This window comes from Oncorhynchus tshawytscha, linkage group LG10 (assembly GCF_018296145.1).
Source record: "Oncorhynchus tshawytscha isolate Ot180627B linkage group LG10, Otsh_v2.0, whole genome shotgun sequence".
In the NCBI taxonomy this organism is placed as follows: domain Eukaryota; kingdom Metazoa; phylum Chordata; class Actinopteri; order Salmoniformes; family Salmonidae; genus Oncorhynchus; species Oncorhynchus tshawytscha.
The window spans coordinates 30804939-30831713 of NC_056438.1; the positions used below are offsets into that span (position 1 = coordinate 30804939).

The 26775-nt window shown below is 45.5% G+C and overlaps 1 protein-coding gene across 8 annotated transcripts in view; it reads right to left on the reverse strand.

Moving 5' to 3' along the window:
• LOC112261018 (VPS10 domain-containing receptor SorCS2) overlaps nt 1–26775 on the reverse strand; it is a 330639-nt gene that overhangs the window by 283944 nt on the left and 19920 nt on the right. The gene's annotated exons all lie outside the window — the stretch shown is intronic.

The following is a 26775-nucleotide window of genomic DNA, read 5'->3' on the forward strand; positions in this document are numbered from 1 at the left end:
CTGTCTAACACAAATGCTCACACACACACACACACACACACTGTCACATAATACAGCTTCCTTCTTCTGTTACCAACCACAGGCTAACCCTATTTCACCAGGAATGTGTGCTCGCGTAGGCTACTCGTATTTGCATGCACGGATCTGTGTCTATCGTCAATAGTCAGCCAGGCACCAGGAAGTAAGGGCTAAGGGTTGGATACAGGTGAAGTATTCTGAGAAAGACAGGACAGCTGCTCTGTCCAAAACCCTCTCCGAGCATCCACCACCACATGCCCAACCTGTTTTGGGTGTTTAAGACTCCTCAGAACCCACCCTCCCATGGCCGCCTGTTGGAATGTGTCGGTTTGGAGTCGCCACAGTAATCCAGGAGTGCGTTGCAAGCACATACATCTGTTTTTTTAAGACTAGAGGGGGTACCGGCAATAAACGGGACAGCTGAATATATCTGTTTACTTTGATCCCTCTGTTTCCTAGCTTTCCTACTGCCATTGTCTGAGAACCGCAGAGAGGGCTGCCGGAAAATTACCCTTTCCCTACATCACACACACGAAAGCAGACCGAGACTCTTACTTTGATGGCATTTTCTCTACATCGCTTGTGGGATAAAAACCTGAACTTCAAAAGGGATGGGTAAATATATTATTACACACAGATACCTTTTCCCAGGGCAGCAACAAAGGGCAGCAACAAAGGCAGTTAGCGCTATCTGGGTCCTAGCAAGATCACACAGCACTGTAGTAGCTAGCTAGTAGCTCCACTACCTCCACTCTTTGATTCTCTTCTTCCTATACAGCAGGACTGGACTGGTCCCACCACACAGCTTCCCTTGAAGAATTCAGTTTTTTACATTCGTTTCTACTGCGGTCTTGAGGACTGTGATAATATTGCTTACACACTCTATGAACCAATACATGTATAGGACTTATAAGACTTATTCAATCACTCAATTTGGCGAGCACCACCTGATTCATCCTAAAATCAAGGTTTTTCGTCCCATGATCAAGTTGCTTAACTTCTAGCTGCTTGGCCTCCCGAGTGGCACAGCGGTCTAAGGCACTGCATCGCAGTGCTAGAGGCATCACTACAGATCTGGGTTTGATCCCGGGCTGTGTCGCAGCCACCCGCAACCAGGAGACCCATGAGGCAGCGCAGAATTGGCCCAGTGTCGTTTGGGTTAGAGGAGGGTTTGGCTGGCTGGGATGTCCTTGTCCCATCGCGCTCTAGCGGCTCCTAGTGGCGCCCCGGCGCATGCACGCTTCAGTTGCCAGCTGTATGGTGTTTCCTCTGACACATTGATGCGGCTGGCTTCCGGGTTAAGCGGGCAGTGTGTCAAGAAGTAGTGCGGCTAGGCAGTCGTGTTTCGGGGGACGCGTGGCTCTCAACCTTCGCCTCTCCCGAGTCCGTACGTGAGTTGCAGAGATGGGACAAGCCTGTAACTACCAATTGGATGTCACAAAATTGGTGAGAAAAAGGGCTAAAAAGTACACATAAAATTTTTAATTAAAATAAAAAACTCCAGGTTCTTTCACCAAACATGACATAAACCTACATGAAGGTAGCCATGACCAAAAGAGACAGGAAACATCATAGGATCCCTGTGAGGCATTGTCTGTTTTCATCTGTTAGCTTGTTAGCGATGGTGGCTATCAGTGGGGTGCATAAACATCACAGCATCTCTGTGAGGTGCTGTCTGTTAGAGATTTTTAGCGTGCTAGCAATACGTGGTGGTTATCAGTGGTGGAGCGTCTGGTCCCATTGTTTCAGGCTGACCCCCTTTCAAAGTGGCCTGTCAAGGATGACATCCACTGGACTAATCTGTACTGCAGCCATATCTGTCCACCACAGACGCCATGCATTGTGTGCGTGTGTTTGTGTGTGTGCATCTGTGTAAATCCCTGATCAAAGAGAGAGGGAGATATAGAGAAAGGGACAGAGAAAGAGAAAGATAATAGGAGAGAGAAGGCGAGCGAGAGAGAGATACTGTATGGTCTGCAACAGGAACACAATACTATGCAATGAACTAAACCTTGGTGCCTTGGGGTTTTCTGTTTTCTTAGGAATGAGTTTGCAGGTGAATCATGCACCTTCCCTTCCAATTCCAATTGGATTACCTTCTTACCTTCCTAATTCTCTTACCCCCTGAAACACACACCAGTTCACTGCAGTGAGAACCTATCACACACACACACACACACACACACACACACACAAACACGTAAACGCACAGACATGGCTAATCTTTGAGCACACAACCACTGGCACCTGAACACACACCAAGCACGGATAACATCCCTGTGATCTCCTCCCTGGCTGTGAGTTCCTCCTAAACCTCTTTAGACTTCAGTTGTTCACACTGCACTCTTGTCCTAGGGACAGTTGAGGAAAGTAGAGACAGTTTTCTCCAACTATTATGAGAATGCCTCAAATATGAACATGATAAACAGCTCCGGAACAAGGCGAGACTCGAAGTTATTGAGAAACTGTTACATCCAACTTCTCTTCGCCCTGCTCCTTTTCTGAACTATCTTGGACAATGATTGTAATCGCCTCAGATACTCAGCTGAACTGCCTAGATCAACAATTCAAAGTCTAGTTAAAATCCCAGTCTCAGATGGAGCACAGGTTATGTTAAGAGAGTTTCTCTAATGGGACTGAATCTGAAGCCTGGATGAACTTGAAACCTACTTTCACTGCTCTGGGGTCAGAATATCTTCTAGCCATAGTCCATCCTCTTGGACCATCTGTTCCAAGTTAACACACTCAGTGAGTCTAGCCTCTCTTAGAGAGGCTTCCTTACAGCTCAGCGACATCCCATCCACTTCCCACTCTGCAAATTAATTACCATGTGTTAATTAGCTACGATACACCTAAGCCCCGGGCTGCCGTGCAGGGTAAGGGCTTAATTAAGCTCTGGGTGACAGTCCTTAAGTTCATTGCTAAGCCTTAAATAGCCATACGCCACTGAGAAGTGGGAACTCCTTTAGAGTAAGCATTGTGTTTTAACCTCTGTCCCCACCTTCAACATGTATGTATGGTAATGCATATATCTTTATCCCTGGTACAAGAAAGTGTCCCTCTTCCGTTTTAGTTGGCTGCTCCTGCTTCATTTACTTTGACAGTGCCTGACAAGGTCTCCATGACAAGCCGTTTCTATTGTGCATACAACATGGTGTTTATCATCCAGCCGGACAGGTGGATGCATAGTTTAATTTATATTACCATATTCATATTTTGTCTATTCCACATTGACAGGGCTGTCTAGACACAAATACCTACATCAATAAGTGTAGCTGGGTATTGTACAAGAGCAGTGTTTAATTCCTACTCGACATTTCTATCCTTCTCTCATTCTACAATTGTCACAGTTTACTGGTGATATATTCATATTCCCAGGTTTCCCCTTTGCGCAGACACACTGAACGACTGAACCATTTCTCAATTTAGATGCATGGAGTGACGTTCATTCACTCACACATACACACTGAGGACATGCATGCTCATAATGCAAATGTCCCCCCGGTTCAATTCAACACTCGTGCCTTACTCGAGGCATTCCCCACAATTCCCGGTCGAAACCAACCGTGACGGCTAGTGCCACTCGCACTCAAGAGTCCAAGTTACTCCTCCTCCTCCTTAGCAGAGTCGTTCGGTGAATTCCTCCCAACATTGTACTAGAATACCTATAGATAGGTATCTCCATCCGTTTCCATGGTGATGCGGCTTTAAATAAGCAAGCGTTGTTCTATGACGAAAGTGATCGGGTTCCTTTTATCTTGGTTTTATACAAGAACACCACATGTCTATGACTTGTGGGAGTTTGACCCTCCTACCTCCTACCTCAAAGTCATACAGTGTTACAGTAACACGATCATTAGGATCTAAAGGCGTTTGTAAGTGGTTGGTAGCTCCACACTGAATAGGCGAACCGATAGTCTCTCGAGGTTGGAAGTTAACAGGGGGAGACAATGGAGTTCCTGAGAGAAACTGCTCCGTGCATAAGGATTGCATTACCCAGCAGCCTTGGGAAGAAACAGGAAAAGCTTTCTACCCACCTATTATTTTGGCTTAACACCTCCAGAAATAGAGACCGTGAACATTTAGAATAGAATGTTATGTTTTTCATCACACACAGTGAGCTCTGTGGGTGCTCTCGGCAGTGTAAAATGACTTCTTGTTATTGTGTGTTCCCATTTCTACAATGCCAGGATAGTGCATTCGATTCCCGGGACTACCTGTACGTAAAATGTGTACATGCATAACTGTAAGTAACTTTGGATAAAACCGTCTGCTAAAAGGCATATATTATATTATATAAATTATTATAGTCACACAATGTACCATATGAACAGCCAATCCCCTGGTCGCAACTCCTCTAAAACCACTTCAGCATACTTTCAGCTTCAGAAGTTCCTGTGGTATTCCCTTAGCATTAGCGCAAACCTGTTTGCCGAGGCAACATATCTATTAACAGTTTATAGAACGTTGTGGGAACATAGCAACAGCATTCCATACCTCAGGGTCTCTCCCCAGGTACTATCATCACAGCTCAGCCTGGCTCTAATCACCTACGGTATTAACCCTGGGGTTACAGAGAGTAATTACAGGTGTTATAGGACAGGTAGGCCCTTTAAAGAGAAACCTGTTGTCAACATCCACAAAGAAGCTTTGTACTGTTATTTGTACCGCCTGCCTGCTATCCCTTCTGATGGGATAAATTAGTGTGTGTGTGTGTGTGTGTGTGTGTGTGTGTGTGTGTGTGTGTGTGTGTGTGTGTGTGTGTGTGTGTGTGTGTGTGTGTGTACGCATTGTTGGAGGTGGCAGCTGCGGTCAAAACATTAAGCCAGTAATCCACTGTTCCATGCCCCTCCCCCACTCTGTGACGCCAAACATCTCCCTTAATAACCTCAGTCTGACCCCACAGCCCTATCACTGGCTGATCTGGGCCCGTTTGGGGGAAAGGACGGGACGGGGTCATGGCTGGGCACCTGCTTGGAGCCACTGCTTCTTAGCCAATGAGGGTCAATTAGGGCCAATGTTGCCAGATATATGAATGCTCCATTAAAGACTATCAGAAAGAATGTTGGTACTTATTTATTTTGATCCAAAGCCATGAATGAATGAGTCACTCAGTTTTATGTAGGTGCCGGACTATATGACTGTGCCATCAACTTGATAATATATAACAATATTTTGGAGTTTTTTTTGTTTTTTTTAAATAAAGTGAGCGATTGTAATCTGAATAAAGGCCAAAATAATATTTGTAAAGGCCAAGACATGTATTTCTGTTGTTAGAGGGAGAGAACCGCTGGGCCAATTATGATCCGCCCTACAGGACTCACAATCACGGTTGGATGTGATACATAATAATAATAATATTAATACTTTTTGTTGTTATATTTCTTTTGTCTTTTCTGGTGGATTACATTGAAATTGCAACCAATCATGGCTGGTTGAGATACAGCCAACCTAACTAAGAAATACATTGGACGATAGAATTCTCCCTGTCACGCCCTGGTCAAAGTATTTTGTGTTTATTTTTATGTATTTGGTCAGGCCAGGGTGTGGCATGGGGTTTTGAAATTGTGGTGTGTTTGTCTTGGGGTTTTGGTGGTGGTATTGGGATTGTAGCTTAATGGGTTGTCTAGCAAGGTCTATGGCTGTCTGGAGTGGTTCTCAATCAGAGGCAGGTGCTTATCGTTGTCTCTGATTGGGAACCATATTTAGGCAGCCATATTCTTTGAGTTTGTCGTGGGTGATTGTCCTTAGTGTCCTATGTGTACTCGTTGTTAGTTTGCACCAGATAGGCTGTTTCGGTTTCGTTTATTGTTTTTTTGTAAGTTCGTGTTTTCTTTGGTATATTAAACATGGATCGCAATCGACACGCTGCAGTTTGGTCCGACTCTCTTTCATCACCACTAGAAAACCGTTACAGAATCACCCACCACCAACGGACCAAGCGGCGTGTCAACAGGCAGGAGCAGCCGAAAAAGGAGTTGCACCACCTGGAGTTATGGACATGGGAGGAGGAATTGGACGGTAAAGGACCCTGGAATGAGCCTGGAGATTATTGTCGCCCCAAAGCCGAGCTGGAGGCAGCAAAAGCAGAGAGGCGGCATTATGAGGAGCTAGCACGGCAGAGCGGATGGAAGCCCGAGAGTCAGCCCCAAAAATTTCTTGGGGGGGGGCTTACAGGGAGTATGGCTATGCCAGGTAGGAGACCTGCGCAAACTCCCTGTGCTTACCGGGGGGCTGGAGAGACCGGGCAGGCACCGTGTTATGCTGTGGAGCGCACGGTGTCTCCAGTGCGGGTGCACAGCCCGGTTCGGTATATTCCAGCTCCGCGTATCGGCCGGGCTAGATTGAGCGTCGAGCCAAATGCCATGAAGCCGGCTCTACGCATCTGGTCCCCAGTGCGTCTCCTTGGGCCGGCTTACATGGTACCAGCCTTGCGCTCGGTGTCTCCGGTTCGCCTGCATAGCCCAGTGCAGGCTATTCCACCTCGCCGCACTGGCAGGGCAACCGGGAGCATTCAACCAGGTAAGGTTGGGCAGGCTCGGTGCTCAAGAGCCCCAGTGCGCCTGCACGGTCCGGTCTATCCAGTACCACCTCCACACCCCAGCCCTCCGGTAGCAGCTCCCCGCACCAGGCTTCCTGTGCGTGTCCTCGATCCAGTACCACCAGTTCCAGCACCACGCACCAGGCCTTCAGTGTGCCTCGCCTGTTCAGCGCAGCCAGCGCTTTTCTCCTCTCCTGCGCTGCTGGAGTCTCCCGCCTGTTTAGCGCAGCCAGAGCCTTCCTCCTCTACAGCGCTGCCGGAGCCTCCCGCCTGTTTAGCGCAGCCAGAGCCTTTCTCCTCTCCTGCGCTGCCGGAGTCTCCCGCCTGTTTAGCGCAGCCAGAGCCTTCCTCCGACACAGCGCTGCAGGAGTCTCCCGCCTGTTCAGCGCAGCCAGAGCTGCCAGTCTGCATGAAGCAGCCAGAGCTGTCAGTCTGCATGGAGCAGTCAGAGCTGTCAGTCTGCATGGAGCAGCCAGAGCTGTCAGTCTGCATGAAGCAGCCAGTCTACATGGAGCAGCCAGAGCTGTCAGTCTACATGAAGCAGCCCGAGCTGCCAGTCTGCATGAAGCAGCCAGTCTACATGGAGCAGCCAGAGCTGTCAGTCCGCATGGAGCAGCCAGAGCTGTCAGTCCGCATGGAGCAGCCAGAGCTGTCAGTCTGCATGGAGCAGCCAGAGCTGTCAGTCCGCATGGAGCAGCCAGAGCTGTCAGTCTACATGAAGCAGCCCGAGCTGCCAGTCTGCATGAAGCAGCCAGTCTACATAGAGCAGCCAGAGCTGCCAGTCTGCATGAAGCAGCCAGAGCTGTCAGTCTGCATGGAGCAGTCAGAGCTGTCAGTCTGCATGGAGGAGCCAGAGCTGTCAGTCTACAGGAAGCAGCCCGAGCTGCCAGTCTGCATGAAGCAGTCAGTCTACATGGAGCAGCCAGAGCTGTCAGTCCGCATGGAGCAGCCAGAGCTGTCAGTCTACATGAAGCAGCCCGAGCTGCCAGTCTGCATGAAGCAGCCAGTCTACATGGAGCAGCCAGAGCTGTCAGTCTGCATGAAGCAGCCAGAGCTGTCAGTCTGCATGGAGCAGCCAGTCTGCATGGAGCAGCCAGTCTGCACGGAGCTGTCAGTCTGCACGGAGCTGTCAGTCTGCACGGAGCTGTCAGTCTGTAAGGAGCTGCCAGTCTGCAAGGAGCTGCCAGTCAGCACGGAGCCGCCAGAGCGGTCAGTCTGTAAGAAGCCGCCAGAGCTGTCAGCCTATATGGAGCAGCTAGTGCCGCCAGTCTGCCCAGCGCCGCCAGTGCCCCCAGTCTGCCCAGCATCGCCAGTCTGCCCAGCATCGCCATCAGTCTGCCCAGCATCGCCAGTCTGCCCAGCATCGCCAGTCTGCCCAGCATCGCCAGTCTGCCCAGCATCGCCAGTCTGCCCAGCATCGCCAGTCTGCCCAGCACCGCCAGTCTGCCCAGCGTCGTCAGTCTGCCCAGCGTCGTCAGTCTGCCCAGCACCGCCAGTCTGCCCAGCACCGCCAGTCTGCCCAGCGTCGCCAGTCTGCCCGGCGCCGCCAGTCTGCCCGGCGCCGCCAGTCTGCCCGGCGCCGCCGGTCTGCCCAGCATCGCCAGTCTGCCAGACTCTTCCAGATCTGCCAGTCAGCCAGACTCTTCCAGATCTGCCAGTCAGCCAGACTCTTCCAGATCTGCCAGTCAACCAGACTCTTCCAGATCTGCCAGTCAACCAGACTCTTCCAGATCTGCCAGTCAACCAGACTCTTCCAGATCTGCCAGTCAACCAGACTCTTCCAGATCTGCCAGTCAACCAGACTCTTCCAGATCTGCCAGTCAACCAGACTCTTCCAGATCTGCCAGTCAACCAGACTCTTCCAGATCTGCCAGTCAGCCAGGATCTGCCAGTCAGCCAGGATCTGCTGAAACCACCAGCCAGCCAGGAGCTGGTAGAGATATCTACCTGCCTGAGCTTCCTCTCACTCCTGAGCTTCCTCTCACTCCTGAGCTTCCTCTCACTCCTGAGCTTCCTCTCACTCCTGAGCTTCCTCTCACTCCTGAGCTTCCTCTCACTCCTGAGCTTTCTCTCACTCCTGAGCTTTCTCTCACTCCTGAGCTTTCTCTCACTCCTGAGCTTTCTCTCACTCCCGAGCTTCCCCTCAGTCCCGAGCTGCCTCGGTCCCGAGCTGTCCTTCAGTCCCGATCTGTTCCTCAGTCCAGTGGGGTTCTGGGTGAGGACTACTAGGCCATGGTCGGCGGCGGGGTGGACTATCCAGGGACGAAGGGAGAGGGGACTAAGACATTAAAGGAGTGGGGTCCACGTCCGCGCCGGGCCGCCACCATGGACAGACGCCCACCCGGACCCTCCCTATTGTTTTGAGGTGCGTTCGGGAGTCCGCACCTTAGGGGGGGGGTTCTGTCACGCCCTGGTCAAAGTATTTTGTGTTTATTTTTATGTATTTGGTCAGGCCAGGGTGTGGCATGGGGTTTTTGAAATTGTGGTGTGTTTGTCTTGGGGTTTTGGTGGTGGTATTGGGATTGTAGCTTAATGGGTTGTCTAGCAAGGTCTATGGCTGTCTGGAGTGGTTCTCAATCAGAGGCAGGTGCTTATCGTTGTCTCTGATTGGGAACCATATTTAGGCAGCCATATTCTTTGAGTTTGTCGTGGGTGATTGTCCTTAGTGTCCTATGTGTACTCGTTGTTAGTTTGCACCAGATAGGCTGTTTCGGTTTCGTTTATTGTTTTTTTGTAAGTTCGTGTTTTCTTTGGTATATTAAACATGGATCGCAATCGACACGCTGCAGTTTGGTCCGACTCTCTTTCATCACCACTAGAAAACCGTTACACTCCCCCTACCCTACAACTTTGTTCCAATATTTCTGTAATTCAATGGTATTTATTCCCATAGTAATTCCTTATGGATCCATAACTAAATAAACATTGGCATTTGGAAAGAGTATTTTTATCATTATTTTATTAACGAAAGCATAAAGATGCCATTATTAGTTACATGGTTTTAGTTTCAACGTGCAGACTGGCACAAAGAACAGTGGAAATTAGTTAGAGCCATTATTAGTACAAGTTCCCTCCTTTAAAGTGTTGCTTAGTGCAATGCCCCCCCTCCTCCCGCTCCCTACCCCATGGGCTAGGTCTGTCTTCTGTGCGTGGCTCTGCAGCCCATCCTATGCCCCCTGCCCTCGTGCCTTGAACCTCTCACGCTTTCAGTGGATACAGCTGGAGAACTGCAAGGCAATCCCATTGGGCGCCACATGACCAATATGACCAATATATATTGTCCTGCTAATAACAGGGTTAATAATATATATGTGAGAATATCCAAGGGGCTTTTATATATTTGTAAATTATTAATAATAATCGCTTTGTTTAAAAAATAACAATTTTGGAGATGTTTTTGTTTTCAAATAACGTAAAAGGAGCGAGAAAAAGGCCATTCTTGAACATGGGGTGAGACATAGTTACTAATTTGTTTTTTACCATTATATTATGTTTTTAGAGGGAGAGAAACCAAAAACCTACAGTCATCTCATGGGTCTCCCAGTCAAGGAGAGCACATGTATTGCATCAGCATCTGTAGCAACACAGCTTGTACTGCTATGCAGTGTCTTAGACCATTGTGCCACTCACACACTGTACAACATGACCATGTCGGGAGTGGCCTACAGTACTACAGTACTAAGAGTAAAATAATCCTAACAAAATAAAATAATAAAAACCTTAGTGTAACAACAGTTTAACTAAGTAATACTGAAGTTGTGCACAATTATCAGTTTCTATTTAGGTTTATGTCACCAATTCATTATCAGTTAGAGACACAGTAGGACTCAAAGCATAATCAGTGCTCTAACTCCCCCTTGCGCTGGTCTGGAGCAATGAAGTGGAGATGCAGGGTACCGTAACTACAAATTACCTCTAAGTCCCGCAGCATAATCACCAAACTTTTAGTGGAGCAACCACTGTAAGTTGATCCCTGCATGATCCAACAATCAGGTACTGATTCATTTTACTTAAATACAGCCCAGGATCAAACCAGGGTCTGTAGTGACACCACTTGCATTGAGATGAAGGGCCTTAGACCGCTGCACCACTCGGGAACATGGTGAAGTCAATCTGTGCATTGTGAGAGCTCTGCTGGACTGTCTAGTTAAAAAGGTCAAAACTGTAGCCTTTGACATAGAAAGCTACTCGCTGCATGTAGACCACCACTCATCAAAGCCAATCACCACAGACTACAGACTACAGGCTGAGTGCTTTGATTTACCAGACGCTGGCCAGAAGAAAACATTCTGCCAACGTTGCAATGTGTACTGTAGAATCCAGAGAACACAAACAATCTCAAGCACAGAGACATATGGAATAACTACCACACCTTTGGGGTTTATTTATAAAACTCATTTTTCGTCCATTAAAATAACATCAAATTGATCAGAAATATAGTGTAGACATTGTTAATGTTGTAAATGACTATTATTTTTATTTCTATTTTTAGATCTTTAAGACATTCTAATAATTATTTGATCAAACTTGAAAGACATGAGCTCTGCTTTGTTTCTTGCACAGGCTGCACACACTTCATCAGTCTCTCATTCACAAGAACTTGATAATGCCTTGGATTTCCCGGCAGCATCCCCCTAGTGTAGCCGTAGTGCCACCTAAAAGAATCCATGCCTTTTGCAGCCAGTGGCAGTTGTGCCCTCTCCTCTGTGTCACGCCCTGGTCTTAGTATTTTGTGTTTCCTATATTTATTTGGTCAGGCCAGGGTGTGACATGGGTTTATTTTGTGTTGTGTTTATGTATGGGGGTTTTTCGTAGGTTTTGGGATTGTGGCTTAGTGGGGTGTTCTAGCAAAGTCTATGGTTGCCTGAGGCGGTTCTCAATCAGAGGCAGGTGATTCTCGTTGTCTCTGATTGGGAACCATATTTAGGCAGCCATATTCTTTGAGTGTTTCGTGGGTGATTGTTCCTGTCTCAGTGTTTTGTATTTCACCAGATAGGCTGTATAGGTTTTCACGTTCCGTTTGTTGTTTTGTATTGTTCCGTTTGTTGTTTTGTATTGTTCGTGTTCATCTTCATTAAAGATGTATATTATCAACCACGCTGCATTTTGGTCCGACTCTCTTTCACCCAAAGAAAACCGTAACACTATAATTCCCTTCTCCCGGTTGCGTGTCTGAAGAACCTCTGACTCACATGGCTCTCTCAGATATCTCAATTCTTATTAGCCAATGCCGTCACATGATCCGGTTCTTCTCACAGGCATCTATCTCAGCTCCTAAGTAGGTTAAAAGTGAAGACAGACACATCGGGGATGCAACTGCATACGTCCTTCATATTGAATTCCAAGGCTCATATTGAAGATGTTGGAACTGTCCACGTTTACTTTTCGTCAGCCAACAAGATTAGTAGGCCTAACGAACAGCAAAAGCACTAACCTATGTTAATCTACTATCCCCAATAGTACAATTGTTTTATTTTTAAGTAATGAGGCTTATGCAACAGAGCAGAACATTTTGCTTAAAATGTTGATAACCAGGGCCTCCCGAGTGGTGCAGCAGTCTAAGGCATTACATCGCAGTGCTTGAGGTGTCATTACAGACCCAGGTTCAATCCCAGGCTGTGTCACTACTGGCCGTGACCGGGAGTCCAATAGGGCGCGCACAATTGGTCCAGCGTCATCTGGGTTAGGGGAGTGTTTGGCGGGAGGGGCTTTACTTGGCTGATCGTGCTCTAGCGCCTACTTGTGGCAGGCCCGGGCACCTGCAGGCTGCCCTTGGTCGTCAGTTTAATAGCGTTTCCTCAGCCACATTGGTGTGGTTGGCTTCCGGATTAGGCGGGCAGGTCTTAGGAAGCACGGTTGGGCTGGGTCATGTTTCGGAGGATGCATGACTTTTGCCTCTCCCGGGCCCATTGGGGGAGTTGCAGCGATGAGACAAGATCGCAATTGGATATTGAGAAAAAGGGCGTCAAATAAAAATATATTTTTTAAATAAAAATATTAATAAAACACTGGGCTATTTCCTCACATTATAAGCGCAATGCACACACGGCAGTAGGCTATATGCCTGAATGTTCCAACATGCGTTCAATTAGCAGGAAAACACCATTCTCAAAAGTAAACACAAATGTCATTATGCATTCAATGCCTTAATGTAAAGGTGCATTTTTATGAGGAAAATGATCTTCCCCAAACTTTAAACCCACGCGGCCTATGTATGCAAGTAAGGCTCTGCACCGGTTGTAAAGCAGATGAATGTGCTGAATGTTAATAATTACTTGGTCACTTTAGTTGTGATACATGGGCTAGGCCGCATGAGGTGTGGGACTATGATTTGAAAAAGTCGCCAAAAAAAAGGCTGCTGTTTCATACCTTACTCCACACAAGCTGGGCATCATTCACAGTTGACACTATATAATTCACCCATCAGACTATTCTTGATTTAATCTTGTCTTTACATGTACTAAATAATATATGTGTGAAATAAGTTTTGATTTAGAATGGACCATTTTCATGCATCTAATAAAAATAAAGTAAAAATAAAGAAAACTCTGGAATGAGTAGGTGTCCAGACTTTTGACTAGTATTGCATATACTGTATAAATTGTGCATATCTTAATGTATTTCCACAATTAACAAATAATACACGTAATAATGTAACCAGTTCTTACAAAGGATTCTCACCTATAACCAGGATTGGCATTACAAAAATGACATTTTAGTCAAGCAATTATTATTTTGACAAACAATTACTGTGATTAATCCTATATTTTCCTAACATCCTTACCCCACATCAACCAATACATACACACAGAGAAAGAGAGTAATAGTTAGAAATGTTCTATCCATAAAACATCTGTCCATGTTTATTTTATGTTATTTTCCCCTCAAATTAGGCCAAATTCACTAAAATGGTAATAGGAAAAACGAGTTCAGCTGACCCAGTCCCCTGTAAATCAACAGAGTTCCAGTGGGTCGTTACTAAAGACCCTATTTTTTTTCTCTTTTTTTTTCTTACCGTTATATTAGCAGGTAAGTTGACTGAGAACACATTCTCATTTACAGCAACGACCTGGGGAATAGTTACAGGGGAGAGGAGGGGGGATGAATGAGCCAATTGTAAGCTGGTGATGATTAGGTGACTGTGAAGGTATGAGGGACAGCTTGGGAATTTAGCCAGGACACCGGGGTTAACACCCCTAGTGACCACAGAGAGTCAGGACACCCGTTTAACGTCCCATCTGAAAGACGACACCTTACACTAAAGGCCCGATGTCTGGTCTGTATTCCACCCAGCCCTTCAGAACCCTATACATCACCATAGAACCTCTCACTGGCCTTCACATCTCCACTTCCAGGGTCAGACTGTCTTCAAAGGGAGTACATTCTGGAGTCTCCCTCCCCATCTACTAGCCTGCAGCTTGCACTTTCATTTTCAGCCTGAATCCCACCCATTCCAACCCCTCAGACAGCCACACAAAGAGAGTTTCAGAGAGGATCACTCCACTGGAGAGCCTGCAGTCACACAGAGGTCACAACAATATAAGGCTCCATAGAGGAACTGCTATCTGGGAAAAGGTCTCCTCCACTAACCCAGAGCCCTGAGTGGTTGAGCAGTGGAGCCCATAGAAGGATAAGGAGGGGCGAGTTAAGAACAGAGTGGGCATTTCCATCTAAAAGGACCCATGAGCACCAACATGTGAAGTTCATAGGAGCATGTCAAATTGGGTGTCAAATGAAAGATACCAATCTATATTAAGGCATGTATAATTAGTTGAACCTTTTTCCCATCCTAAACATTTGGAAAAAGAAAAGTACTTGATTTCTGGTCAAACATAAAAGAAAATGTCTTAAAAGATATTAGAAATACATCAAAACACAAAAATGCTGAAGTAAAGACCCCTGCCAACTATTAGCAACACTCCTACTGTATGTGCCTTGTAATTCTGTTACCAAAAACCCACATACTGTATCTTTAACATATTTTCTAATTGCTCTCCCTCAAGTGGAGCGAGGATAGTGAAAGTTCACAGAAGTAACATGTAAAGGTAGTCCTACCAATTAGTTAGTGTTTTTACTGATGTCATGTGTATTTATGAAAAAGTTTAATTGTTAAAACTTGAAATTCTGTTACCAAATCGGAAGCGGAATTACCAAAACATCTGTAACGGTTAGCCTTTACGTCTGGGACCGCAAGTTTGTGTTCTGGAATCCTGTGAAGTAGCAGTTAGCTGCTAGCCGTCATGAAAACGGAGCAGGCCAACGCTGGCAGTGCTATATCACAGGTGTTTTTATCCACAGCTGGGCACAAATGCTTTAGGTGCAAGATGATTTCCACACAATCACTAGATGACGATAAAGTGGAACTGAAAAATGTACAGGGATTTGTCTGCCCTAAATGTACCACCATCAAGCAGCTTAGGGAAGAGATCCTCCGGCTGCTCACTCGGCTGGGAGAAAAGGATAGCCTGCTTTCTAAGCGCACTGACCTTGCTGTAGCCCAGGCAAACTGAATCTCGGTTATAAATGCATCCTATAGCAAAGCTGTCGATGTGCCGTGCGGCGTTGATCTATCCCAATCCAACAGACAGATTTTAAGCTCAACTCAGCGGCCCATGGGAGACTAGACACTAACAAGGCGTAGGAAATCGGGTAGGGATTCTGGCCACACTTCATCTATCCAAGAAGATCCGATCCAGCTATCAAACAGCTTTGGCCCACTTTAGACGGACCTACCAGCCCTGGGAGTCAGCAGGGATCCTGGGAGTATACCAGTGGCACCCTCTCCCACGGCCATGACAGTTCAGCAGGTTACTGACTTAAGACAGAAGGGTCTCTGTCCATTTTCCACCGTCCTGGGGTTTCCGACGCCATCCGCTATTGCATGTGCGAAGAGTCAGGCTAGCCTGGCTCGAAGCCTCCATCCCTCCTGTCCAAGGCAGTCCCATTCCACCCCCCTCTTCCTTCCCCATCGGATTCCATCACGACCACCATCATAGTGGGCAGCTCAATGGTGAGAGATTTTGGCCTGCCTACGGACTGTGGTCCGACCAAGGTCCACTGTCAACCAGCAGCAGGTGTCCATGACATCAACTCCCTCCCTGCCCACGGTTCTGGCCAACTACTCCAATATTGACACCAACGTCACTCACGTAGAATTTAACAATCTTCGCTTTAGGGGATCTGAGGGAGAACTACAAACCTTTTTTTTAAAACACCCTCGCTAGCACAGGGAAGAGAATAATTATCTCTGGCCCCCTTTCGTGCTATCGAAGGGGTTCGAAACTTGCCAGCCGACTCGTTGCCCTAAACAAATGCCTGGAGAAACTTTGCAGTGACAGGAATGTCTCTGATTTACCCTTCCATCGCAAACTGTTTTAAAATTGCCCTTGCTAGAAACCTGTGTTTCAGACATAAAGAAGTGGATGGCTGCAAACTTTCTACTTTTAAACTCGGACAAAACAGAGATGCTTGTTCTAGGTCCCAAGAAACAAAGAGATATTCTGTTGAATCTGACAATTAATCTTAATGGTTGTACAGTCGTCTCAAATAAAACTGTGAAGGACCTCGGCGTTACTCTGGACCCTGATCTCTCTTTTGACGAACATATCAAGACTGTTTCAAGGACAGCTTTTTTCCATCTTCCATCTATTGCAAAAATCAGACACTTTGTGTCCAAAAATGATGCAGAAAAATTAATCCATGCTTTTGTTACTTCTAGGTTAGACTACTGCAATGCTCTACTTTCCGGCTACCTGGATAAAGCACTAAATAAACTTCAGTTAGTGCTGAATACGGCTGCTAGAATCCTGACTAGGACCAAAAAATGTGATCATATTACTCCAGTGCTAGCCTCCCTACACTGGCTTCCTGTCAAGGCAAGGGCGGATTTCAAGGTTTTACTGCTAACCTACAAAGCATTACATGGGCTTGCTCCTACCTATCTCTCTGATTTGGTCCTGCCGTACATACCTACATGTACGCTACGGTCACAAGACGCAGGCCTCCTAATTGTCCCTAGAATTTCTAAGCAAACAGCTGGTGGCAGGGCTTTCTCCTATAGAGCTCCATTTTTATGGCATGGTCTGCCTACCCATGTGAGAGACGCAAACTCGGTCTCAACCTTTAAGTCTTTACTGAACACTCATCTCTTCAGTGGGTCAAATGATTGAGTGTAGTCTGGCCCAGGAGTGTGAAGGTGAACAGAAAGGCTCTGGAGCAACGAACCGCCCTTGCTGTCTCTGCCTGGCTGGTTCCCCTCTTTCCACTGGGATTCTCTGCCTCTAACCCGATTACAAGTCACTGGCTTACTGGTGCTCTTTCGTGCCGTCCCTAGGAGTGGTGCGTCACTTGAGTGGGTTGATTCACTGATGTGGTCATCCTGTCTGGGTTGGCGCCCCCCCCCTTGGGTTGTGCCATGGCGGAGATCTTTGTGGGCTATACTCGGCCCTGTCTCAGGATGGTAAGTTGGTGGTTGAAGATATCCCTCTAGTGTTGTGGGGGCGGTGCTTTGGCAAAGTGGGTGGGGTTATATCCTTCCTGTTTGGCCCTGTCCGGGGGTGTCCTCGGATGGGTCCACAGTGTCTCCTGACCCCTCCTGTCTCAGCCTCCAGTATTTATGCTGCAGTAGTTTATGTGTCAGGGGGCTAGGGTCAGTTTGTTATGTCTGGAGTACTTCTCCTGTCCTATTCGGTGTCCTGTGTGAATCTAAGTGTGCGTTCTCTAATTCTCTCCTTCTCTCTCTCGGAGGACCTGAGCCCTAGGACCATGCCCCAGGACTACCTGACATGATGACTCCTTGCTGTCCCCAGTCCACCTGGCCGTGCTGCTGCTCCAGTTTCAACTGTTCTGCCTTATTATTATACGACCATGCTGGTCATTTATGAACATTTGAACATCTTGGCCATGTTCTGTTATAATCTCCACCCGGCACAGCCAGAAGAGGACTGGCCACCCCACATAGCCTGGTTCCTCTCTAGGTTTCTTCCTAGGTTTTGGCCTTTCTAGGGAGTTTTTCCTAGCCACCGTGCTTCTACACCTGCATTGCTTGCTGTTTGGGGTTTTAGGCTGGGTTTCTGTACAGCACTTTGAGATATCAGCTGATGTACGAAGGGCTATATAAATAAATTTGATTTGATTTTGATTTGATTTGAGTTAGACCACCAGAGGGCATCTTTGAGAAGCATTTGACTGTTTTTAATTTTGGCTGTGCCAGAGAATTTAAAACTTTTTTTTGTAAGAACATAGTATGTGGGATTGATTTTAAGAAATGTGGCTTAATTAATTTGATTGATATAATGCTGTTTCTATGACAAGAAAAACAAAAAAATTATACATCTGACAGACAGCGCCTGATTCAGTAACACTGAACAAGGATTAGATGTAGGCAGATGCTATAGGAAGAGCCATGGATGTATAGCTGAGGGAAAGGTGGGAAGTATGTGGGCAACTACACTAACTTTTATTTAGCGAGAAGAGAATAGGAGAATAAGAAAGAGAGAAAAAGTTTTGTTAACGTGCGGGGGAAGCGGAGACTGGCTTTCAAAAGTTGGCGCTGTACAACGTGGCCGGTCGGGAGTAGGCTACTAGGCTACTGGGCTACTGAGTAGGCCACTAGGCTAGTAGGCTACTGTTTAGGTGACTGCAAGACACCTAAACAGAAATTCTGTGAAAATAGAAAATCTCATTGATTTAACAAGACCAGTCCCTATGTTTGTCTCAGAGCAGCATGAAACCGTGCTGAAATAGTTGACCACACGCGGGTAGGCTATTGCTTCAAATCCGATTATAACAAGTGGATGACTTTGGGTGTTCCAGTAAGCAACAATTTGTTGCCTTCATTAGCCTACTTCATTCTTAAAAGAACTCCAGCACAGAGAAGAGAAGGAGCCTTAAATAATTAAACAATAAAGCGATTGAATGGACAAATGCATATGACAGTTTTTAATATTGGCCATCAACCAAAAACACAGCATCTACCATGGTAAAAAAGGCTACTGTGCAGTCTAACAAGTACACATAGTACACCTGCTGAAATAGTTGACCACACACAGGTAGGCTATTGCTTCAAATCCTATTATAACAAGTGGATGACTTAGGGTGTTCCAGTAAGAAACAACTTGTTGCCTTCATTAGCCTACGTTCATCTTAAAAGAACTCCCGCACAGTGAAGAGAAAGGAACCTTTAAATAATTCAACAATAAAGCGATTGAACCCGCCACGTACGTGACTGCCTGTCAGAGGTGGAGTTCCAGAGCTCACTGGTGTGCCTGGCACGGATTGTGACTCCATCTCGTTCCTCGCCCTCTTCAACGCGCCATTCTTCACCTGACTCTCCGCCGATACTGCCTGGCTCTGGACCAATGCATCAGCTGTCGCCCGTATCTCTGCCCTCAGAGAATGTTGCTCTTCCTGCTGGTCTGCCTTCAATGACTCGATCTCGGTCTTGAAGGTTTGAATCTGATCCATGTGCACTTTTGTCAGATGAACAGAATGCTACCGCCCTGAGCCCCATATTGATTACAGTGGCCTATGATAGAAACGGTAAATCAATTAAGAATTAAAAGTGACTCCAACACACAATGCTGCGTATAGAAACACATTTTAAGAATCGAGCAAAACTAACCGCTTTCTTGGGAACCATGTGTTTTTTCAGTGCAGCCTGTTGTCCAGCCCTTTGTCCACGTTTTTAGTACACAATTATCGATGTTATTACAAAGTATACCTACACATTTGATAGGCCATATACATGTTTTTAAAGAAAATGCACTGAAACAAAAATACCTTTAGTTTCCGTGATCCTCTCAGTTCCGGCTCATTTTCAAGTCCTTTGGTGGTTACAGTCCTAACCCTGGAAGAAACTGGCGTGGACTTATAATATAGTAGGTTACAATAAACTTTCAATTGCGTGTCAATTCATAAACCATGTGCCATGGAATTGCTACATCGAAAATCTCTTCCCAACTTTTTTGCAATCTCTACGGCTGTAACTGTTTTGGTCCTTAAATGAAACTGGTAAATATTTTTATTGATCACAATTTTCTTGAACCAATTTTTGGCCTTTAATGCAGGGCTGACAGACAAGTTTCTTTTTTTAAACTGAAATTCCAACCGACTTTCTATTGCTTTTTAAAATAATAACGATATTTCGGAGATGATTTCGTTTCAAATAACCGAAAGTGAGCGATTGTAATCTGAATAAAGGAAAAAAAGCCATTCTTGAACATGGGGTGAGACATTCTTACTAATTTGAAAATAAAGCCAGTTTGTTATATAGAATGATTTATTTCTGTTTTTAGAGGGAGATAAACCAAAAGCCCACCGTGCCTATTTTTCTAAAATCGTCAGTCCACATGTCAGAGAAAACAGTCTATGACTTGGGTGACTGGAGACTGGAGTCAATTTTCTGGGCTTTCCTCTGACACCGCCTATTATATATAGGTCCTGGATGGCAGGAACCTTGGCCCCAGGAATGCACTGGGCCATATACACTACCCTCTGTAGTGCCTTATGGTCAGATGCCGAGCAGTTTCCATACCAGGCGGTGATGCAACCGGTCAGGATGCTCTCAATGGTGCAGCTGTATAACTTTTTGAGGATCTGGGGACCCATGCCAAATCTATTCAGTCTCTGAAGGCGGAAAATAAAATAAAAATGTATTTGTCACGTGCGCCGAATACAACAGGTGTAGACCTTACAGTGAAATGCTTACTTACAGGCTCTAACCAATAGTGTGGAGAAAAAAGGTGTATGTGTGTGTGTGTATGTGTAGGTAAGTAAAGAAATAAAACAACAGTAAAAAGACATTTGAAAATAAGGGTAGCAAGGCTATATAGAGACACCTGTTAGTCAGGCTTATTGAGGTAGTATGTACATGCGGGTATGGTTAAAGTGACTATGCACATATGATGAACAGAGAGTAGCAGCAGCGTAAAAGAGGGGTTGGGGGGGAACACAATGCAGATAGCCCTGTTAGCAAATGTGCGGGAGCACTGGTTGGTCGGGCCAATTGAGGTAGTATGTACTTGAATGTATAGTTAAAGTGACTATGCATATAAGATAAACAGAGTAGCAGCAGCGTAAAAGAGGGGTTGGGGGGGCACACAATGCAAATAGTCCAGGTAACCATTTGGTTACCTGTTCAGGAGTCTTATTGGTTGGAGGTAAAAACTGTTGAGATGCTTTTTTGTCCAAGACTTGGCACTCCGGTACCGCTTGCCATGTGGTAGCAGAGAGAATAGTCTATGACTGGGGTGGCTGGGGTCTTTGACAATTTTCAGGGCCTTCCTCTGACACCGCCTGGTGTAGAGGTCCTGGATGGCAGGCAGCTTTGCTCCAGTGATGTACTGGGCCGTACACACTACCCTCTGAAGTGCCTTGGGGTCAGAGGCCGAGCAATTGCCTTACCAGGCAGTGATGCAATCGGTCAGGATGCTCTCGATGTTGCAGCTGTAGAACCTTTTGAGGATCTCAGGACTCATGCCAAATCTTTTTAGTTTCCTGAGGAGGAAAAGGCTTTGTCGTGCCCTCTTCACGACAGTCATGGTGTGTTTGGACCATTCTAGTTTGTTGTTGATGTGGACACCAAGGAACTAGAAACTCTTGACCCGCTCCACTACAACCTTGTCGATGTTCATGGGGTCCTGTTCAGCCCACCTTTTCCAGTAATCCACGATCAGCTCCTTTGTCTTGCTCACATTGACGGAGAGGTTGTTGTCCTGGCACCACACAGCCAGGTCTCTGACCTCCACCTTATAGGCTCTCATCGTTGTCAGTGATCAGGCCTACCACTGTTGTGTGGTCAGCAAACTTAATGATGGTGTTGGAGTCATGTTTGGCCACGCAGTCGTGGGTGAACAGGGAGTACAGGGCGGGACTAAGTACACTCCCCTGAGGGGCCCCAGTTTTGAGGATCAGCGTGGCAGACGTGTTGTTGCCTACCCTTACAACCTGGGCGAGGCCTGTCAGGAAGTCCGGGATCCAGTTGCGGGGGAAGGTGTTTAGTCCCAGAGTCCTTAGCTTAGTGATGAGCTTTGTGGGCACTATGGTGTTGAACGCTGAGTTGTAGTCAATGAACAGCATTCTCACATAGGTGTTCCTTTTGTCCAGGTGGGAAAGGGCAGTGTGAAGTGCGATTGAGACTTCGTCATCTGTGGATCTGTTGGGGTGGTATGCGAATTGGAGTGGATCTAGGGTATCAGGGAGTATGTTGTTAATGTGAGCCATGACCAGCCTTTCAAAGCACTTCATGGCTACAGACGTGAGTGCTACGGGGCGGTAATCATTTAGGCAGGTTACCTTAGTTTCCTTGGGAACAGGGACTATGGTGGTCTGCTTGAAACATGTAGGTATTACAGAATCGGTCATGGAGAGGTTGAAAATGTCAGTGAAGACACTTGCCAGTTGGTCCGCATACATTGAGTACACGTCCTGCTAATCCGTCTGGCCCCGCTTTGTGAATGTTGACCTGTTTAAAGGTCATGCACACATCGGCTACCGGGAGCGTTTTCCGACAGTCATCCAGAACAGCTGGTGCTCTTGTGCATGCTTCACTGTTGCTTGCCTTGAAGCAAGCATAAACGGTATTTAGCTCATCTGGTAGGCTTGCGTCACTGGGCAGCTCGCGTCTGGGTTTCCGTTTGTAGTCCGTAATAGTTTTCAAGCCCTGCCATATCCGACAAGCGTCAGAGCCGGTGTAATAGGATTCAATCTTAATCCTGTATTGACGCTTTACTTGTTTGATGGTTCATCTGAGGGCACTCCTCAATGCCATTGGATGAATTCCGGAACATATTCGAGTCTGTGTTAGCAAAACAGTCTGTAGCATAGCATCTGACCACTTTCTTTTTGAGCAAGTCACTGGTAATTCCTGCTTTAGTATTTGCTTGTAAGTAGGAATCAGGAGGATATAATTATGGTCAGTTTTGCCAAATGGAGGGCGGGGGAGAGCTTTGTATGCATCTCTGTGTGTGGAGTAAAGGTGGTCTAGAGTTTTTTCCCCTTTAGTTGCACAAAGTCCCCGGCCACAAGGAGCACCACTTCTGGATGAGAATTTTCTTGTTTGCTTATGGCCTTATTGAGTTGGTTGAGTGTGGTCTTGGTGCCAGCATCGGTCTGAGGTGGTAAATAGATGGCTACTAATAATATAGATGAGAACTCTCTTGGTAGATAGTGTTACCAGTACGGAGAATTAACCAAACCACAAGTCCAAATCATTATCTCCATCCATGGCTAAGTTAGGAAATGAACGATTTTATCCAGCTAGCTAGCCACCAGAGGACAACAACACGAGATGCAACAAGATATCTAGTTTTTTTCTGTCAATGACATTTGGACCCAGAACCAGGACCATTCACAGATGAGCTCACTCAGTTTACCTCAACGCTGACTGGCTATTATTTTATACTTTTTTTTCATCAAGGGAGGCCAAATGCTCGCTGGCTTCCCTTGCATTCAACGCTACAAACGACAACAATGTCATACTATTTTTGACCAGACAGCATCAGATAGAAGGGCTAAACATACTGAGACAGAGGGGGCGCTGTTTCATTCGCTCAAATGCTTTTTCCGGTGAAATACATTCAGCCTCTTGCGAATTAAAGGAAATGTATGAAACACAGAGACAAAATAAATTATTGTTTTTTTGTTGGTATTTTTTTGGAAGAATCTTGACTTGATTACACGCCATGATTAAACGCCACTGCACATGTGGTATTCCACAAGGTTCGGTTCTGGGTCCGGTACTGTTCAGGTTATATTTGTTACCCATTGCAGCATTATCAGAAAGCAAGGCATTGATTTTCACTGCTACACAGACGATCCACAACTTTACATGTCTGTGTCACCGGAAGATTTTAGTTCAACAGATACATTATTCGACTGTATTAGTTTTTTAACTACTTGGATGACTCACAACTTCCTCCAGCTAAATCAAGACAAGACTGTGGTACTTATTATTGGAGCCAAAGTACAGAGAGAGAATCTGGCAGCACATTTTAAATCACACACCAGGTAAAAAATGTAGGTGTCATTTTGGATTCTGAACTCAATTTCGAATCGGGAATGTGACCAAAATATCTTTTTACCACCCGAGGAACACTGCCAATGTACGGACGTTTCTATCTCAGACTGATACAGAGAGACTCATCCGTACTTTTATTAAAAGCACGCTTGACTACTGTAATGCTCTGCTGTCTAGTCTACCCAAAAAAGCCATTGGTCAACTGCAAAACCTACAGAATTCTGCAGCACGGGTACTGACCAAGACCAGATGAAGAGCACACATTACACCAGTTTTTAAGGTCTCTGTACTGGCTACCTGTGAGTTTTAGATTATTCCGTTGGTTTTTAAATCAATCCACGGTTTTGCACCCCAATGCATATCAGACATGCTTTTGAGTTATGTACCCAGTAGGTACCTCAGGTCCTCTGGCACTGACCTTTTAACTATCCAAGAGCCTAGGACCAAGAGGCAAGGATAGGTTTAGTTACTATGCCCCGTGCCTCTGGAACAGTCTGCCCGAGCACCTAAAGGGGGACAAAACTTAACTTTAACATATTTAAAAGAGATCTTACAACACACCTTTTTATTTTTTGCTTTTCCTTAGGGTGCTTAGTCTTTCAGTTTTTATTATTATTATTATTTCGTTTTTTATCCTCTTATGATTGTTGTGTAATAAATATTTCTGTTTTTATTTTCATTTGTTTTTTTATTTATGTTTGTTCCTGTAAAGCGCATTGCATTCCATTCATGTCTGAAATGTGCTATATAAATAAAGTTTGATTTGATTTGACTGTACTTTTACTGTACTGTTCCTCTGCTGTGCTCTACTGTGCTGTACTGTGATGTCCAAACTTGTGAAATATAGACGTCTATGATTGGTACAAATTTGGTCTGGTTCGGACCAATCAAATGTGGTGGTGTTTGGGGGCAGAGCTTATTAAAAAAATACTCAAATATGCTAAATAAGATAATAATTTCTAACTTTGTGTACCTATTCAGGATACATCACCATGAAGAGAATGGTATTCATATCCATAATTATGCATTTCTGTATAGTACAGATCAGGTACCCATGATGTCATTAATTTACCGTAATTCAGTTACTGGCTGTAAATCCACTTCACCTATTGTAGTTCAATGATCATTTTTACATTTTACTGTAGTTCAATGATCAATGATCAATGATACATTTTTTCAAACACAAGGTGTCATGTCATAGCAGACACCCCGTTCTTTGTACAGACATCTTAATTTGGAGCAGATAACAGTTTTTGGAAAATGTTGTCACAAAAAAACTGAACGATTTTACCGTAATTCTGTTACCAAACTTAGCATCTGCACAGTTCTTCCAGTAAATGTGTTTTTGTGACATTTTCTGTTTAAATATGGTCAAAGTTGTCCTTGTGCATAGAGTTGTGTGGTTTGTTAAACTTTGAAATCAATGTTTGTTTTTTGGCATACATTTTAAAGTGAAAAATCTGAGTCAAAGTGTAATTCCATTACCATGGAATTGCGCGAATGGAACTGAGACTTGGAGGATGAGCAGAATTCGATCAGTTGACATCCCGTTGCTGAGATAGCTGTTGATTTGGAATCTCACAGAGCTCATGGGACCTGATGTGTGTGGCGTGTGTGTGTGTGTTGTGTGTGTGTTTTTGGTTTTACTATCCTTGTGGGGACCAGAAGTTCTCAAAAGGATAGTTAAACAAGGCAAAAGTGGGGACATTTCGCTGGTCCCCACAAGTAAAAAGGCGATTTTAGGCTTAGGGGTTAGGTTTAGGGATATAGGGTTACAATTGGGGTTAGGCTTAGGAGTTAGGGTAGGTCCTCTGAAATCAGAGTGGAGTTAGGGGGTGAGGTGCTGACTACTTAAACCTCTGTTATCTACCTGGGATGTATCTTTGATGGAAGCTTGGGAAGTGTGAACATGGCCAATAAAGTGCTAGGGAAGTTTGTGGCTAGAAAGTCCAAGCTGCTTGATAAGGACTCCATGAGAGTGCTAGCCACTGCCCTCATTCAATGCCACTTTGCCTACGCTAGCACTTCCTGGTTTGGGGGCTTATCTAAACTTACGAAGGTGAAGCTCCAGATAGCCCAGAATAATCTGATCAGGGTAGTATTGAAGGTGAGTCTAGGCACACATAGGCAGGAGCTGATTTCAGGAACTAAACTGGCTGCCTGTTGAGGCTAGGGTGTCCCAGACTAGGTTTGGTTTACAGGAGTATTTATGATCCTGCGCCCAGATATCGAAGTTATTACTTTCCTGTTGTGTTAGGGATGCACACAATCGTAGCAGCAGGTGCTGCTTATGTGTGCTTATACAGGTTCAGGAGTAATGCTGGGAAAGGTACGGTCTTGTATACTGGAGCCTCAGAATGGAATGAGTTGCCTCTGCCTATAAAAACAACGTCCTCTCTGGGCAGCTTTAAACATAGAGTAAAGAACATGTTTTATGTCCTCTGTGCCCGTATGAATAACCCCTATGATGTACCTGGAACGATGAGATAGATGTTCTTCTTCTCTGTTTTGGTTTCACTATTTCACTGCCACACTGTGTTAAACTGTGTTCGATCTTGTCTAGCCATCTTGTCTCAAGAGGACCACAATGGAAATATGTCCCAGACTTTATTGTGTGTTATCCTCCATGATTTTACTCATGTGCATGTATGACTTTTTCAAGCTTTAAGTGTGCTTGTTTTTTTTTTTTTTTTTAAATGGTAGAGTTAATAAACTAAACTAAAAAACTAGGGTGAGGTTTAGCTTTAAAGGGGTTTGGGGTTCAAGTTAGGGATCAGGGGTGTGTTCTTAGTCCACTCGTGTACTCGCTGTTCACCCACAATTTCATGGCCACGCATGACTCCAACACCAGCCCCTCCTAGTCAGACTTTGAAGGCTGCACCCCACCCACTGCTTCCGAGTATATTATTCACCAATGTCCAGTCTCTAGACAACAAGGTAGACAAAATTAGGGCAAGGGTTGCCTTCCAGAGAGACGTCTGAGATTGTAACATTCTCTGTTTTACGGAAACATGGCTCTCACGTACACATCACGGACAAACTGAAATGGACAAACCCACACAGACAGTGTCTTCAACCTCAGGAGGCTGAAGAAATTTGTCACGGACAAACCCACACAGACAGTGTCTTCAACCTCAGGAGGCTGAAGAAATTTGTCTCGTCAAATAAAACCCTCACAAACTTTTACAGATGCACAATT